At 33.7% G+C, this 14,151-nt stretch overlaps 1 non-coding gene across 1 annotated transcript; it reads left to right on the forward strand.

Moving 5' to 3' along the window:
- The first annotated feature begins 539 nt into the window (after positions 1-539).
- On the forward strand, positions 540-611 carry TRNAC-GCA (transfer RNA cysteine (anticodon GCA)). Its single transcript has one exon. It is a non-coding gene; the product is annotated as a tRNA-Cys (tRNA).
- Positions 612-14,151: the final 13,540 nt, after the last annotated feature.

A 14,151-nucleotide genomic window follows, 5' to 3' on the forward strand; every position in this document is an offset into this window, starting at 1 on the left:
TGGTGCATGCTGTATAATTAAAGGGGATTATCGATGTTGCGGCTTCCTGCCTCTATTTGTCCGTGCACAACAGGCCGTCCATCTGCAGCGATCTTCGTTTGGTTGGGGTATTGACTGCATTCCATTAACACGTTATTCAATAGTGCTGCATCAATTTAACGCGTTAAAATAATTGTAATTGCTTCTGTCTTTCTTGTATCACATGTGACTGCAGCTACAATAGCTATAATTATAATTAGAGTACGGATTTTTAGGTTGTTAAAATGCAATTTTAGGTGCCTAAAATAGGCTTAAAAGTGTAGGAAATTAGGCTCTAAGGAAAAAAAGTTTTCTTTAAAAACATGTTCCAAATCATCAGGGATTTAGTTTTAGAATTTAATAATTGAGACAGGGAAATCAAAAACTCCCTAACTCCATATATATTTTATATATTTTGATGTACCGAAGTACATATGATATTTCCATGCAGATATTCTGCGTCATCATATGATGAAAGAGAGATGGAACGGAGAAAAATTCTCTCCGGCGCCGGGATTGTATCCGGCGTGGCTTAGTGGATAAAGCATCAGCACGCAGAGCTGAAAACCCGGGTTCAAATCCCGGCGCCGGAGAGAATTTTTCTCCGTTCCATCTCTCTTTCATCCCTAACTCCAATAAACCAAATTTTACAGGAGAGAGAAAAAAATTGTTATTTCTCTTACTAACTTTAAATATTATACATTTATCTATTAATATTGAGTAAAGTTACATTCTTTAGCAATTAAATACTTCAAAACATAAACTTTTACATTATCTTAGGCTACAATTTGAAATAAACACTGCTGGAGTTAGTGGTTTTCTGACTTCCATAGTGTATGAATTAAGAAAAGTGAATAAATATAAGCCATGTGAAGAAAAAAATATAAGTACCTATATCATCATTCCCTTATGAAACATTGGAATATACGAGAAAATGGATGTTTATTATTAAGATTAACAGTGCTACACTTTTTAAATTTCAAATATATGAGACAGAAAATCACAAATTACCATAAAGCAAATCAAAATACACAAATAAAACCACAAACAATATTAAAATGTTAACACAGTCTCATTCATGTTTCAGATTCTGTTTTTTTCTCCCACTCTCATGTTCTTCCTGTGCATCTAGATTCTAGATTATTACTGTCCGCAAACAGAGTCTGGTAATACATCCTCTTTCCTCAGAACTAAACTGCATTAAATTTTACAAGTCCTTTTGCTTTCTTTTTTCAATGGCAATGCTGGATTGTACTTTAGTTGACTGGGGGATGATTAATCTGTATTGGTTTTCTGAAAGTTAATCGACTCGATATTGTGCCTTTAATAGTCTTACTTACATGGATTTTATAGATTTTTGTGACATTCTGAATACCGTATCGTATCACCTTACTCAGCTGGTTGAGCGATAGTGTTGCCACCTACCGGGAAATTAAGCTTGGAATGCAAAATCTCTCTTATTCCATGGAGTAAGTGGAGTTCTGACTTCCACGAGTTTTAAAACAGCCCCCAGAATGCAGATGAATGTCGAAATTAGTATATTCTTGCCTTCCACGCATGCGGGACAAGCTAAAAAGCATCATCCAGCCCATAACTCAATTCCGTAGAAAATTGAGTTAGTGTGTTTTTGATCTCCCTGTCTCAATTTTAAATCCTTACATACCGTTACTACTTAAGTACAAGAACAACACATTCCTAACTAGTTAAAACATAAACTAAACAATTACATGTGAAAAATAAGTTTTAGACTTAAATTCAGTACACAAGCCAAATATAATCAATTTTTATCAAGACTTGTCCGTTAATGTCCATAATTAGCTTCAGAATAAATTACTAATACTTTTTCTAAATTTTCAACTAAAAAGCAATGCGTCTGTCACTCAACACAAATTTGTATGCTGAAAATGAACACTCCACATCCATTAAAGTAACAGGAGCGTATTTCAATTTTGACACTAGTTGGACAGGAATGTTACATTGTAAATTCGTGTTCTTCCCTGCTAGGATATCTGAAGCAGTACGCAGGTCCTTCAGTCCTACATTTCTCTGCAGAACTTGCTCCAGATTATCTCGTTTTTCCAATAGAACCACCAACACATTTCGAACTTAAAATACAAATATTCCGAATAAGAATGGGTGTTTTGATCTATTAGAAATAAAACATAACTTAATAGGTCAAAATAGGCTTTGTCGACAAAATAGGCATTTTAGGTGCTATTAAAATACTAATTTTAGACAAAGTTTTATATGACACATATACTTGCAAGTTTTTATGAACTTATCTTTTAAGGATTAAAATATTTTTTTACCTAAAGTCCGAAGTCTAATTATAATAAATAAATAATAAGTAAATAAATAAGTAAACGAAACAAACCGATAGATAAATAAATGAATAAATGAAAATAAGTGCATAAAATAAATAAATAATATATGCACACAAATAAAAATAAACGAATAAATACATAAACTAAATAAATACATAAAAATAAATAAATTCGTAAGAATAATTAACAAAATAAAAGACAAGTTTGAACCTCAAAAGTAACACCAATAAGGTATCACTCGAGAGGCAAATAGGCCTGAAGATAATGCGGTAGGGTGACCAGTTCCATTCTCCCGCCAATGCATACATCGCCGATTAGCTACATATTTCACTAATCAGATTTCAGGTGCATACAAACAATTGTGCGAGTACTTTTCTACTGATATTCCTACACCAACAATATGAGCTCCTGATATTCCTACTACTACGACCATTGCTACTGGTATTGATACTGGTGCTACATCTGGAACTGATATTCCTACTAGTGTTACCTTTGATACTGATATTCATGCTATCACTTTATCTACTACTGATATTCCTACTAATGTTACCTCTGATAATGATATTTTTGCTCCTGCTACCTCTACTACTGAGATTTATACTACTGTTATCTGTGCTGCTGATATTCTTGCTACTGCTAACTACACTACTGATATCCCTACTACTGTTACCTCTACTTCGATATCCCTACTAATGCTACCTCTACTACTGACAGCCGCACTACTGTTCTTTTCACTACTGATATTTTTACTTACATTAACTGTATACTGGTATTGCTACAACTGTTATCTCTGATAATGATATTCTAGCTACTGATATCTATCTCTACTACTGATGTTCCTACTACAGTTATCTCTGATACCGATATTCTAGCTACTACTATCTATCTCTACTACTGATATTCCTACTAATGTTATCTCTGATACCGGTATTACAGGTACTGCTATCTAGGCTATCTCTACTACTGATATTCCTACTACAGTTATCTCTGGTACCGATATCCTAGCTACTGCTATCTACCTCTACTACTGATATTCCTACTACTGTTATCTCTGCTGCTAATATTCTTGCTACTACTGACTACTACTGATATTCCTACTACAGTTATCTCTGATACCGATATTCTAGCTACTGCTATCTCTACTACTGATATTCCTACTACTATTATCTCTGCTTCGATATTCTTACTAATGCTACCTCTACTATTGACAACCGCACTATTGCTATTTCTACTACTGATATTCTTATTTATACTACCTGTACACTGTTACCTTTGATATCGATATTATTGCTACTGCTGTCTACCTCTACTACTGATATTTCTACTTCTGTTATTTCTGCTTTGATATTTTTACTAATACTACTTCTACTATTGACAGACGTACTACTGTTATTTATACTACTGATATTCTTACTTGTACTACGTGTACACTGATATCCCTAATATTGTTATCTCTGATATTCTTGATACTATCTCTGCTACTGACATTCCTATCTGCTGAGTCTGCTATCGATATTCTTACTAATGCTATCTCTACTACTGACAATCCTAATATTATATTTTCTGTTACTATTATTTCTACTTCTGCTACCAGTACTATTGATGTTTCTACTATTGTTACCTCTGCTACTGATATTTTTACTCCTGATACGTATGGTATTGGTGCATCTACTGACACCACAACCACCATTATCAATACTACTACTACTACTACTACTACTACTACTACTACTACTACTACTACTACTACTACAATTGTTACTAAAACTAGTAGCAGTAATATTTTAATAGTGATGTTTCAATAATGCTCTATTATTGTTTATACACGTATCACTTAATACTTCTGAATATTACACTTCTAAATACAAAGTGTGTAAAGTGTACGATAAATACTTTTCCGCCTAAAAGAACTCAGGGTACAACATTGACAATGAGAAACATTAACGTGGCGGAAGGGTTTCAAACTCACGACGGCCTTCCATTCAGCGTTGTAGCGGCTCATAACCGTTTCGCTTGCTACTCGTACGATCGACCGAATCAAGTTTATTTTACTTTACAATATTGTGGGGGAGGTAAGAGTTTGTAAGTGAAAGCTATCAAGCTTCTGGGGAATATTACCCTCTACGCAATGATGAGTGATGGGTTGCTGTTGCATTAGTTACTGATGTATCGTGAAAAGACGTGCTTTACAAGTAAAACTTTTTTCTTCCCACGGAAGTCAATTTTAAAACGAAAAGCGGCTTACAGCAGTTAATGTTTTAATATGTTGATAAAATATGAAAGGCTTCTAACCCCTGTGAATGGCTATTATCTGGCTTTCACTCAGCAGTTGCAAAGAATGAAAGCGCTCTCTCCTCAGGCTGTCTTGGCGTCGTTTTGCGGCTAACTTGAACATTCAGCACTCATAGCAGCTCCATTCCACGGACGACTAAATGCGTCGTTTGCAGCTTTACTTCTGAAAAGATGAGACGCTTTGGGAATCTAAAGCCTTTTTACTTCTTCTTAATTGTTCTCTCTGCTATTGAGAAAATTGCTACTACCAAGAGTCTTGTGTCTTTTGGTACAGAGTGGGTGATTTTTTAACTTACTATACTGTGTTTGAGAACTTAATAGACGAAAATTGAACAGTTTATCACAATTTTTCCTCCTTTTTGTCTTCTTATTCTTCCTGCTGTTCTCTGAGGATTTTTGTTCTTAAATTCATACCGGAAGATTTTTAATTCTTGTTTTTAGTTTAAAAGTTAGACAGATATGCGTTTTCGAAAAAAAAAATCTTTTTTTAATAGTCTTTTCTACAATGTAAAAAATTTTTCTGAGCATTTTATATAGCAATTTGTTTTTGTTTTCTTCTTTTTTGTCAAGGACTTTTATTTCTTTTAAGTTTGCATACTGGAGGAATTTTAAACTGTTCATCACCGCCATCAACTTCAAGAAATTAATCTCTGACCATTATTTCTTACTAAAATCGTCTCCATAGAATTGTTTTATCCGTAGGTGTACTGAGTATTAACTAATATGTGAATAGAGAATCTAAAAACAAGAAAAAAAAATTCATGTAAATGTGTAGTAAATTTCACTTTGTTTTTTAATTGCAGATACTTTGTATTTAATCTAATTTAGTTGTTACATTAGTGCAGCGGTCGTCAGCACCAGCGTGCATTCGTGGCTGCTGGCGGGTATGCTCCTTACCTCTTCCTGCTGCACGACGGGGCAAATCATGTTGTTCCGCTTATCCTTTATCCATTTCAGCGAGTGCTGACGACCACTGTATTAGTAGGTTATATTTATTAAATCAGAAGGCCCTATAAGAGAAAGAACATTAGTCATCATTGGTACCTGGCAACCGAAAACGAGGGAAAGTAGCAGCTTAGACATGTATAACAGGGAACTGCATATTTTTCTCTTGCTTCTGGAACGATTTAAGTTTGCGATTCCCTAATAAATAGATATGTCCTGGGGAACCAATATCTGACCTACCCGTTTCCCTAACCTCAAATCATTATATGAAGTATAATAAGTTTTATGCTCGACCATGCCGAAATGTACTAATTATACACGTGGTAGCAGTCCTTTAATGCATGTCATTAAAGTACACCTACTCATTAAAGTACAGGTCTTCAGCCAAAGATAACTCAGCTTACATGTGTTCAGCCAATGACAAGTCAGCTTTGTACCGTTATAAAACCGCAAGTATCGATTATTCTCGGATATGCAATCGAAAGAGAATTAGCGAAAAGTCACGGAGGCTGGAAATCCAATACTGTCGCAGAAGATTATGTTCTGTTACTATAATAATTAGCGTTAATTGTAAATAATATTAAAATAAATTCAATTTTTCATCTCGTTTTTCAATGTCGAATTCAATAATCAAGGTTATAATATTATAATATTATCCAGTTTAATGGGACTACGTCAAGGTCAATGACATTATTGTTCCTCGGAAAAAATCAATACTTTCGCGTCTGCGCACATCTCACAATTCACGACCTAGAACAAGGTCACTTCCGATCTTGTCAGATACAAATAAAATGTATACATCTGAATACCGGTAATTTCAAGTTAGAAATATGGTCGAGCATAAAAAGTCGTATGAAACTCGCCTATAATGGTAATTAAGAAGCTCGTATGAAAATTATGAAACTCGCTTGTGCTCGTTTCATAAATATCCATACTCGATTCTTAATTACTATCATTATAGGCTCGTTGCATAATGTACTATTTAAATTGACCACCTATGCTTATCTTTTGTACAGTTATAATTATTGTTACATGAATTAGTCTATCGCATTAACGTTTTCGATACCTTATTTTGTATCATCATCAGATGCGTGTGCATAGTAATAATTAAAATTAAAAACTAAAATTAAAAACCTAGCCAATTGGTGTATATGTCGTGAAACTTCCATGGTATGTTTGTGTGCGTATTGTACTTATTCACATTGACGCTAAAACAGTGCAACAAGTGAGACTAGCGGTAATTCATTAAAAAAAAAACACCGCCCCATTCAACATCGCAATATATCAAACCATAGAAATGAACTATAGTGATATAACAACAACTATTGTGACTTTTAAACAAGTGTTTTAATTTGTAGTTTAGATATAGATTTAGATTTAGAATGTTTTAGCGTCAATGTGAATAAATACAATATGCACACAAACATGCCATGGAAGTTTCACGACATATACACCAATTGGCTAGGTTTTTAATTTTAGTTTTTAATTTTAATTATTACTATGCACACGCATCTGATGATGATACAAAATAAGGTATCGAAAACGTTAATGCGATAGACTAATTCATGTAACAAGAATTATAACTGTACAAAAGATAAGCATAGGTGGTCAATTAAAAAACTTATTATACTTCATATCATAGTTGCTTATCGGTAAACAAAAAACAAAAATGAAACTCAAATCATTAGCTTTTTACTTATGGAGATATTTAAAAGCAATAGTGTATTCAAGACCTATTGAGAACTTTGAAATTCGTCAGCGTGTTTAATGATAACAGTAAATATAACAGACACCTGGAATATAGGAGAGAGTCTAACACTCCATGATGCAGCGCTTAGGAACCTGTATTAGAACTCATGGTGGCCATTTTGAACACTATCTGTAGAATTAGGTATGCATGGACTTTGCAAGCAAAGAAGTAAAACTAAAGTTGTAATAAGCAAACGTGTTATTTAAAAAACAAAACGGAATTGATAATGTATTTCCATTAATGTTTTGCTTATTTTTAGGTTCTCTATCCAATCCCCAAAGGTTTTCCACATACAGTAGAACTTGGTTATAACGACATCCAAGGGATCTTAAAAATTATGTTGTTATAAACGAGTGTCGTAGTAACCGAAATTCACATTAGCAATCTAGTGAGGTGGAAAATGGAAAAATAACAAACTTAATTAGACTTATTTTAGATTTATGTATTGACTTTTATGCCTACAATGAGCATAATAAAATACACGTAGACCTACAATTATAAATACAGTATTCTATAATAAAACAGTTTGTTCAGTACTCACAAAACTACTTTACATAGAAGTGAAGTAATCAATCACTTAACTCTGATGTCTTCTACTTGCCCAATACAAACTTTCTAGGGCTAAATTATGTTCTATGTTCATAATTTCAGTTGAAATTTCACTGCTCCCTTCCCTAGCTCCATAGAACATGTTCATAATTCTAATGAGTTCTAAAGTAGAGTTTTAGTGGCCATACGCGTTAAAATGCGTGCACTTAGTGAAAACATCCTGTCGAAACTGATCTAATACCGCATGAATTCGGGCAGGTTACAATGAGATGGGGAATCTGCCTGCTTTCCAGAGGTCTATGATAGAAGGGAACAGTAAAGAATTTGTCAGGGTCAGATTTCAACAAAATATTCCTTAAAATACTTTGGTTCTTAGAAAATCGTATTCCAAACTGAGGTTGAAAATGACGTTACATGCGAGGTAGACGCATATGCGTTTGTCGTATTAAGCAAGGTAGGAAACCGTATGTCTTATGGGGAATTAGTTGGGACCACAGAATATTTGACGTTATAGGCGAGGTGTCGCACAAAACGAGGTCGCTATAACCAAGTTCTACTGTATTAGCTAACAACCTAAGAACGTTCTTAGGACTTACGAGGTTTTGCACTTAAGCCAGCGAATTATTCTCTTAAGCATGCAATTATCTCCTATCCTTTTTTACCACTTCTGTGGTGAGCGTTAGTGTACTGGTCTTTCTTCCAAGAAATCTGAGTTCGATCCCAAAGTCTTGGGGTAGTAATGTCTCCGATGCTGATATATCATTGCATGTATAGGACGTACAAAGTACAGTGAGTGCCCAAATGCATGGAGAGAGAGTCTAGGTTATTTTACGACGCTCTATCAACATCTCAGGTTATTTAGCGTCTGAATAAGATAAAGGTGATACTGCCGGTGAAATGAGTCCGGGGTCCAGCACCGATAGTTACCCAGCATTTGCTCATATTGGGTTGAGGAAAAATCCCGGAAAAACCTCAACCAGATAACTTGCCCCGACCGGTATTCGAAATTGGGCCACCTGGTTTCGCGGCCAAATGCATGGATTAATCTCTAATCTGGTCCTAGAAAAATGAAGCCAAGATGATTCTCTTCAAATGTTATAACTATAATTTGTCTATCTTATATTTATAATATGTAATGCATATTTTGATTCTCTTCCTGATATATTCATATAATATGTTCTGATTATGCGGTATTAAGATCGAGAGTAAATAAATATTTTTCGGTGGTCTGAATTACTATTCTTCGTTTTAGTTATTAGAAGGACTTCGTATTGTGTAATGTTTCAACAGAGGCATCGTAATTGATGTAAACAGTTCTGCTTGAGTTTCTTACTCTTCAGTTATCTTCTTAAATTTCCATACGTATGTTATGGTGATTATATTTTTTAAATTTATATATTTTTAAATAACGACTAGACATTAGACCTATTAGTACCCAAATATTACTATAACTGCCAAAACATTTGAGGATATGATTTTTTCAGTGACTGCAGATTAAAAAATGTATTGTCTTCTGAAAATATTTCGTTCATATTACCCTAGATTTTCATATAAATTATAGAAGGCAACTAAATATATTTATTTAGAATCAATTTCATAGTTTTCAACAAATGTTTAGTCACCTGCGAGCAACAAATAATTGATCCTCTAAAAGAATTTTCTGCATTTGAATATTTAAAAGATTATGTAGGCCTAATTGTTAACGTAAAATGTTTTATTTTCATATTCCACCTCTTCCTCGAAAGTTTCATCCTGAATTTGGAGAGAGATAGGATAATTTACTTCATACATTTTTGTGTTCAGCTAATAAATGCCTTAAGTAATAATTTTGCATCGTTATTATTTTCTTTTTTTTTTTTTAGATATTCATCCCGTGTCAGGGTGCAGACTCTAACGGCTCTTCCGTGTGCTACTCAGTTTTGTTTACGCTCACTATAAACTATTTATGAACATAGTTAATATTCGGTGAATACTAGTTCTGGTCCTTTTACTTCAGAAAATTATCTTGTAATTATTTAGGTAGCAGCCAATATCATCATAGAAGTAATGTAGACATAATATTTAAATATATTTTCAAGTGCTGAAACAAAATCCATGGCATATAGGGGGAAATCAGTAATTATATAATTTAGTTATAAACAGTAAAATAATTGAACAAGTATCTAGTTTTAAATATCTACATTTTAATTTGCCCTCTTATGCTGAAGAAGAGTCAAATAAAAACTCCCAACAAATTTAGAAAAATGAACAAGAAGAACATTAGAAAACGAGAAAGTAAAAACTACACAAATTAAATTTTACGGTATTGGCAATCATCAACTTATGGATGCGAGAATTGGGCTTTGAATGAAAGTGATAAAAAGAAAATATAATTATCTGAAATTATGTTCTTGAGGTTGGTAGTTAGATTTACCCTCTTGAATCAAAAGATGAATATTGACATCTGAACGGAACTAAATAAAGTTTAAACACAAAAATTGCGGAGAGAAAATATATTGATACCAACATTTGTATTAGGAATAAACGAAGAACGTAGAAGATGATAGGACAAATTCACATGAGGACGGAAAAGGCATTAGGCTAGGCCAAATCCCTGAGGGGGAGGAAAAAGAAGATTTATTTGTGTCCAACCAGACGTAAGTTAACTTAGGGATTTTCTTCAATCGAAATGGAATTGAATAATAAGAAATCATTGCAAAATTTGTGGTAGACAAACCAACTATGGGCGATACTATTAAGAACATGGCTTTCATATATTATCGTCTTTTCACCATTGCTCCCTTATCGCCATATTTGCATCTTATTCATTTCTGAATAGTTTTCGTATTAAAGTTACATTAAATAAAGATATGCATTGCATTACTCACTTTATAGAAGAGGACAAGACTCCGAATGCTGTTACGAGATTATAAAAGGAGAGAAATCGCTCGTTTTCGTCTGAGATCGAAAATGCGTATTCCAAAGCCAGACTGTTTAACAAATGGGCTAATTATTTTTAGTTTCTGAATGTAGCTTGAAGATTAATTCGCTCCTTCCTCTTTCCGAGTGAAGTTACAAGAATTCGTCTGCGAGTTACTGGTTTCGTCGGATTTGATCAGTGATGGTACATTTTCATCTTTCATAACGTCACAAAAATTGAATCAAACTGCAATTCAAGTCTGTCAGAAGAATGATGGAATGCCAATTTGATACTTTGTATGTAAGAACCCAGATGGCTGTGATATAATCAATTAAGTTAAAAATGGTGAAATATGTGGGGAGAAAAACTTAAATATCACACAATCAATCATGTCAAGACATGGAGCTTTCTTTACTTTTTACGTAATGTTAACAGGTCAGTCAGTCTCTGTAAAAGAGAACTGATTGTGGCAGATTTCGCAAGACAGAATTACAGTTGTTCATCATTGAGAGTAGAAGATACTTCCCATTACATTTAGAGGCATTATTGAACTGTTAAACATACATGCACTGAAGATCATTGCTTCCATGCCTATTGAGTCAGTTTATCAAAGGTGTCAGATTATCTTTAAAAAATAAACTTGTACACGTGATTGTGTGCAAACATGTCTAGGAGCTATTGACGATTTTTCCTGAAAACTCTCAATAATAATAATAATAATAATAATAATAATAATAATAATAATAATAATAATAATAATAATAATAATAATAATAATAATAATAATAAATTTATTTATTTATTGACTTATTGATTGATTTATTTATTTTATTTTTTTTATTTTATTTTATTTATTTATTTATTTATTTATTTATACTGGCAGAGTTAAGGCCATAGGGCCTTCTCTTACACTCCACCAGGTCACAAATATATACGCCTTATGTTTAGGCTTCTTCTCTGCCTTTCAAGTGATGTATTTATATGGATTCCAGGCGTTTCCCTGGTTCCAGATAATTTCTCAGTTTCCTATGTCCTGTGTGTTGTCTAAATTCAAGGCACTCCCGGAGCTTATTTATTGCCCCTTGTATATCACGTGTTAGAATGGGAGTGGTGTTTCACTTCTCCCATTCCAAGTTGTTGTTACAGAAATAAGATTAAGGTAATTGATGTAGACAGCGGCTACAAACTTGAAGGTGCCGTGCTTAGTTCCGGATGGAAAGAACGTTTCATTGGCGTAACAAGGAGAGGCACACCGTCAATGAAACAGATGAAGCATCTATTTTTGACATCGGACACGAGAATATGCATTCCTTCAAGCCAAAATGGAATATATGGTCGAAAAGTAAGGGTTTTTGGGCATATCTTCTCGACGCGCTTCCTTTTTCTCTGTGATAATAATACATTTTTATTTAATAAACTCATTCCTATTAGGGACGCAGAAAACAATTGAAAACATCTTCACCGAACTCTGTAGTATACCCGCGTATAATATCCTATGTAGCCACCGGCGTAGCTCAGTCGGCTGAGGTGCTTGCCTGCCGATCCGGAGTTGCGCTGGGGCTGATTGCCTGGTTAGATTCTTTCCGAGGTTTTCCCAAACTGTAAGGCGAATGTCAGGTAATCTATGGTGAATCCTCGGCCTCATCTCGCCAAATACATAGAATTCGCTGTCACCAATTCCATCGACACTAAATAACATAGTAGTTCATATAGCGTCATTAAAACAAAATTTATTGCTATGAGGGAAAATGACGTAAATCTGTCTAAAGTAGTAAGTTAATTAATGGGAAAATCATAGCCTATATCAGATTTATTCGTTTAAAAATGTTGATAACACTATTTAAAGCACTATAATACAGGACACGGAATACAACAAGGAGATTTTTTTTAAGTTATGTGAAGAATACACTACTAAGTCTAAACAGAATTGCACTTAAGCAACTCTGTTTTATGAATCTGAATCTGAGTACTATGAAACGAAGGTAGCAAATGGTTAGAACCTTAATAAATGAGATTTCTGAGAGCACTTTCATACGAGCAGATCACGGAAGACATGAATTTTATAATAATAAGTTAAAAGAAAACAACATAGTAAAAAACTTCGAATTATACTTATAGAACCTAATGTGCATCATGGACAGAGAATGAATGATTTTATACTACGTAGCTAAAAAAGTCTGGTAAAATGGAACTATTGGTGCGAAGATGATCGAATTTCAGATTTTTTCACCGGGAAACTTTTGAGTCCCGGAACATGTCGTAAAATCCAGCCCTTGAAGCAAACATATAATGATGATTATTATTATAATGATAATGATGATGGCGTAAGAATTTTCTTTACTTTAGCCGATCTATATGTTAGATTTCAGCCAAGGAATTCCCTTCAGCGAGGGGTGGATATATCTGTTGCCTTATGTTTTTCCGCGGTATTTTAGACCATAGTTTTGTGCCATGTTGACGGCATTATCAAACTGGTCCCATTTCTATTGCTGTTTAGTCACAATTAACAATTTTATGCGGGCACGAAATTTGACATGGGAACAAAACCTCTAAAATAATTTTACGATTATTTTAAATTTACAGACCTATTTATCGCAGGTATAACCAGAATGTTACCTCTATATCCCATTTTACGTCGTTAATTAGTACATATGTTTTTTTATTTCGTCTTTTCCACGTATTTTTACAAATGTTTTGGCATCTTTTTTTTTTAGCACACTTACAGAGTGGAAGAGAACGTGTTACATTCCCTTTAGATATAATGTCTAGGAGTATGATGAAAAAAGCTTCTTGCCTTGCGGACGATTTTCGAAGAAAAAAAAGTTTTGTGTTAAAATGTTGGTTACGTATTCCACAAAGTTGTAATATGAACTGTTTTTGTAGGATAGTCACAGTAAATTATTATTGTTTATGACAATGTTTTATTAAGAGACTTAATTTACACGCAGTCTCAAAAAATACAGGTTTCGGTTAAACTCGTAAAACACACAAATTTCACTCGTCGATTATTATAACGGCGCTGTGAAAAGCTCAAAAGGCTGTAGCCAGGGTGACTGAGATAGAATTAAACCCAACTTTCTACAAGCCAGTAAAGTGAAGGTGTACATAGTGCTGTTTACGCTCTGCATATTGATTTTCTCGAAAAAATTAAAAATTCTGAATAGATTATTGTTCGTTTCAAAAAGCATTATCTGACCAAATTTTCTGGTATGAACCTAATATATAATTTCTATAATGCGTATTGTTACGTACATATATACAAATTGCACCATAAGTAATGCCTTTAATATCAAGGGGATTATTCTTTGAGATATTTCAAAGTTTAATATAATTTTTCTCGTTTTTGTTTCCTTTTCGACATAAAAATTGTTTTA

The sequence above is a fragment of the Periplaneta americana genome, chromosome 5 (genome assembly GCF_040183065.1).
Source record: "Periplaneta americana isolate PAMFEO1 chromosome 5, P.americana_PAMFEO1_priV1, whole genome shotgun sequence".
Taxonomy (NCBI): domain Eukaryota; kingdom Metazoa; phylum Arthropoda; class Insecta; order Blattodea; family Blattidae; genus Periplaneta; species Periplaneta americana.